This window comes from Zalophus californianus, chromosome 1, assembly GCF_009762305.2.
Source record: "Zalophus californianus isolate mZalCal1 chromosome 1, mZalCal1.pri.v2, whole genome shotgun sequence".
Classification (NCBI taxonomy): domain Eukaryota; kingdom Metazoa; phylum Chordata; class Mammalia; order Carnivora; family Otariidae; genus Zalophus; species Zalophus californianus.
In genome coordinates this window covers 32,641,363-32,645,187 of record NC_045595.1, presented here as the reverse complement: position 1 = coordinate 32,645,187, position 3,825 = coordinate 32,641,363, and the positions used below count along the sequence as shown (strand labels likewise).

Here is a 3,825-nt window from a genome sequence, read left to right as displayed (position 1 = left end):
TTTGATTTGATCATTTGTTTTTTGCGTGTTGAGTTTGAGAAGTTCTTTATAGATCTTGGATACCAGCCCTTTATCTGTAGTGTCATTTGTAAATGTCTTTTCCCATTCTGTGGGTTGCCTCTTTGTTTTGTTGACGGTTTCCTTTGCTGTGCAGAAGCTTTTTATCTTGATGAAGTCCCAAAAGTTCATTTTTGCTTTTGTTTCACTAGCTTTTGGAGATGTATCTTGAAAGAAGTTGCTGTGGGTGATGTCAAAGAGGTTACTACTATGTTCTCCTCTAGGATTTGATGGATTCCTGTCACACATTGAGGTCTTTCATCCACTTTGAATTTATCTTTGTGTATGGTGTTAGAGAATGGTCGACTTTCATTCTTCTGCATGTGGCTGTCCAATTTTCCCAGCACCACTTATTGAAGAGACTGTCTTTTCTCCATTGCATGTTTTTTCCTGCTTTGTCAAAGATTATTTGACCATAGAGTTGAGGGTCCATATCTGGGTTCTCTATTCTGTTCCATTGGTCTATGTGTCTGTTTTTGTGCCAGTACCATGCTGTCTTGGTGATCACAGCTTTGTAATATGGCTTGAAATCGGGCAATGTGATGCCCTCAGCTTTGTTTTTCTTTTTCAACATTTCCTTGGCGATTCGGGGTCTTTTCTGATTCCACGCAAATTTTAGGATTGTTTGTTCCAGCACTTTGAAAAATGTCATTGGAATTTTGATCGGGATGGCATTGAAGCTATAGATTGCTCTGGCTAGCATAGACATTTTAACAATGTTTATTCTTCCAATCCATGAGCATGGAATATTTTTCCATCTTTTTGTGTCTTCTTCAATTTCTTTCATGAGTGTTCTGTAGTTCCTAGAGTATAGATCCTTTACCTCTTTGGGTAGGTTTATTCCGAGGTATCTTATGGTTTTTGGTGCTATTGTAAATGGAATAGTTTCTCTAATTTCTCTTTCTATAGTTGTATTGTTAGTGTATAAGAAAGCCACTGATTTCTGTGCATTGATTTTGTATCCTGCCACATTACTGAATTGCTGTATGAGTTTTCGTAACTTGGGGATGGAGTCTTTTGGGTTTTCCACATAAAGTATCATGTTATCCGCGAAGAGAGTTTGACTTCTTCTTTGCCAATTTGAATACCTTTTATTTCTTTTTGTTGTCTGATTGCTGTTGCTAGGACTTCTAGTACTGTGTTGAACAATAGTGGCGAGAGTGGGCATCCTTGACGTGTTCCCTATCTTAAGGGAAAGGCTTTCAGCTTTTCCCCATTGAGGATGATACTCGCTGTGGGTTTTTCATAGATGGATTTTATGAACTTGAGGAATGTTCCCTTTGTCCCTATACTCTGAAGAGTTTTAATCAGGAAAGGATGTTGTGTTTTGTCAAATGCTTTTTCTGCATCAATTGAGAGGACCATATGGTTCTTCTCCCTCCTCTTATTAATCTATCACATTGATTGATTTGCGAATGTTGAACCACCCTTGCATCCTGGGGATAAATCCCACTTGATCGTGGTGGATGATCCTTTTAATGTATTGTTGGATCCTATTAGCTAGGATTTTGTTGACCATTTTGGAATCCATATTCATCAGGGAAAGTGGTCTGAAATTCTCCTTTTTGATGGGGTCTTTGCCTGGTTTGGGGATTAAGGTAATGCTGGCCTCATAGAATGAGTTTGGAAGTTTTCCTTCTGTTTCTATTTTTTGAAACAGCTTCAATAGAATAGGTATTATTTCTTTGAATGTTTGGTAGAATTCCCCAGGGAATCCATCAGGCCCTGGACTCTTGTTTCTTGGGAGGTTTTTGATCACTGCTTCAATCTCGTTACTGGTTATTGGCCTATTCAGGTTGTCAATTTCTTCCTGTTTCAGTCTTGGCAGCTTATAGGTTTCCAGGAAGGCCTCCATTTCAGCCAGATTGCTCAGTTTATTGGCATATAGTTGTTGATAATAATTTCTAACAATTGTTTCTATTTCCTTGGTGTTAGTCGTGATCTCTCCCCTTTCATTCATAGTTTTATTAATTTGGGTCCTTCCTCTTTTCTTTTGGATAAGTCTGGTCAGTGGTTTATCGATCTTATTAGTTCTTTCAAAGAACCAGCTTCTAGTTTCGTTGATCTGATCTACTGTGTTTCTGGTTTCTAATTCATTGATCTCTGTTCTAATTTTAATCATTTCTCTTCTAATGCATGGCTTAGGCATCGTCTGTTGCTTTTTCTCTAGTTCTTTAAGGTGTAGAGTTAGTTGGTGAATTCGGGATTTTTCTATTTTTTTGAGTGAGGCTTGGATGCTATGTATTTCCCCCTTAGGACCGCCTTTGCAGTATCCCATAGGTTTTGGACCGATGTGTTTTCATTCTCATTGATTTCCATTAATTGTTTAAGTTCTTTGATTTCCTCGTTGACCCAAACATTCTTGAGCAGAGTGGTCTTTAGCTTGCAAGTGTTTGAATTTCTGTCAAATTTTTTCTTGTGATTGAGTTCCAGTTTTTTGTTTGTTTGTTTGTTTGTTTCATACTAGTTTATTTAGGTGTTCCATTTTCACTCCTCAGTAGATTTTATGTCTTTCTCATATGCTTCTTCACTCATTAATTCATCCAGTTCTGAAGGATTACTGAGTGCTATCTTGATCAGCCAACCATCTTCATAACAAGATTTGTTGACAAGTCCTGGATTTTCTGCAAGAGCTTCATTAATTTCAGTTACTTCTGATAGAGGAGAATAGAGTTCACTAGCAGCTTTCACACTTTCCAAAGCACCAAACTCATCTTGTTTGTTCAGTTTTGTCCCAACTTCAGGCAGACTACAGTACACAACATCTCCCAGAGTTTCCTGTGCAAAATTGCTGATTCCCACTGTTCCAATACCATTTTCTGTTGTTATCCATTCATGTTTGTCTGTGAATTCATGCACGGAGAGCAGAGCGGAGCCCGGGCTCAGTGTCCGGACGGCACCCGCCCTCAGCCCCAGGGCTGTGGCCGGCAGGGTGCGGCGGGCGCGGAGGCGATGCACAGACTGCAGGCCGCAGCCTGCACGCTCTGCACTGCTCTCAGCGCCATGTTCATAGAGGTGCGGGGGTCACAGTGCAAGGGGCTCGGGAACCCCAGCCGGCCGAGTTCCAGTTTTAAAGCACTGTGGTCTGAGAATATGCTGGGAATAATCTCAATCTTTTGGCATTGGTTGAGACCTGATTTGTGACCCAGTATGTGGTCTATTCTGGAGAAAGTTCCATGTGCACTCGAGAAGAATGAGTATTCTGTTGTTTTAGGGTGGACTGTTCTGTATATATCTATGAGGTCCATCTGCTCCAGTGTATCATTCAAAGCTCTTGTTTCCTTGTTGATTTTCTGCTTAGTTGATCTGTCCATTGCTGAGAGTGGAGTATTGAGGTCTCCTACAATTAACGTATTGTTATCAATATGACTCTTTATTTTGGTTAACAGTTGGCTTATGTAGATTGTTGCTCCCATGTTGGGGGCATAGATATTTACAATTGTTAGATCTTCTTGTTGGATAGACCCTTTAAGAATGATAGAGTGTCCTTCTGTGTCTCTAATTACAGACTTTAGTTTAAAATCTAATTTGTCTGATATAAGAATTGCTACCCCAGCTTTCTTTTGAGGTCTGCTGGCATGGAAGATGGATCTCCATCCCTTCACTTTCAGTCTGGATGTATCTTTAGGTTCAAAATGAGTCTCTTGTAGGCAGCCTCTGGATGGGTCCTGTCTTTTTATCCAATCTGCAGCCCTGTGCCATTTTATGGGAGCATTTAGGCCATTCACTTTGAGAGTGATTATTGAAAGATATGAATTAATTGTCATC

General features: G+C 39.9%; 1 pseudogene; it reads right to left on the bottom strand.

Annotated features, from left to right (window-relative positions):
- Window positions 1–2,544: 2,544 nt before the first annotated feature.
- LOC113918441 lies at window positions 2,545–3,062 on the bottom strand (annotated as a pseudogene).
- Between the last annotated feature and the right edge of the window lie 763 nt (window positions 3,063–3,825).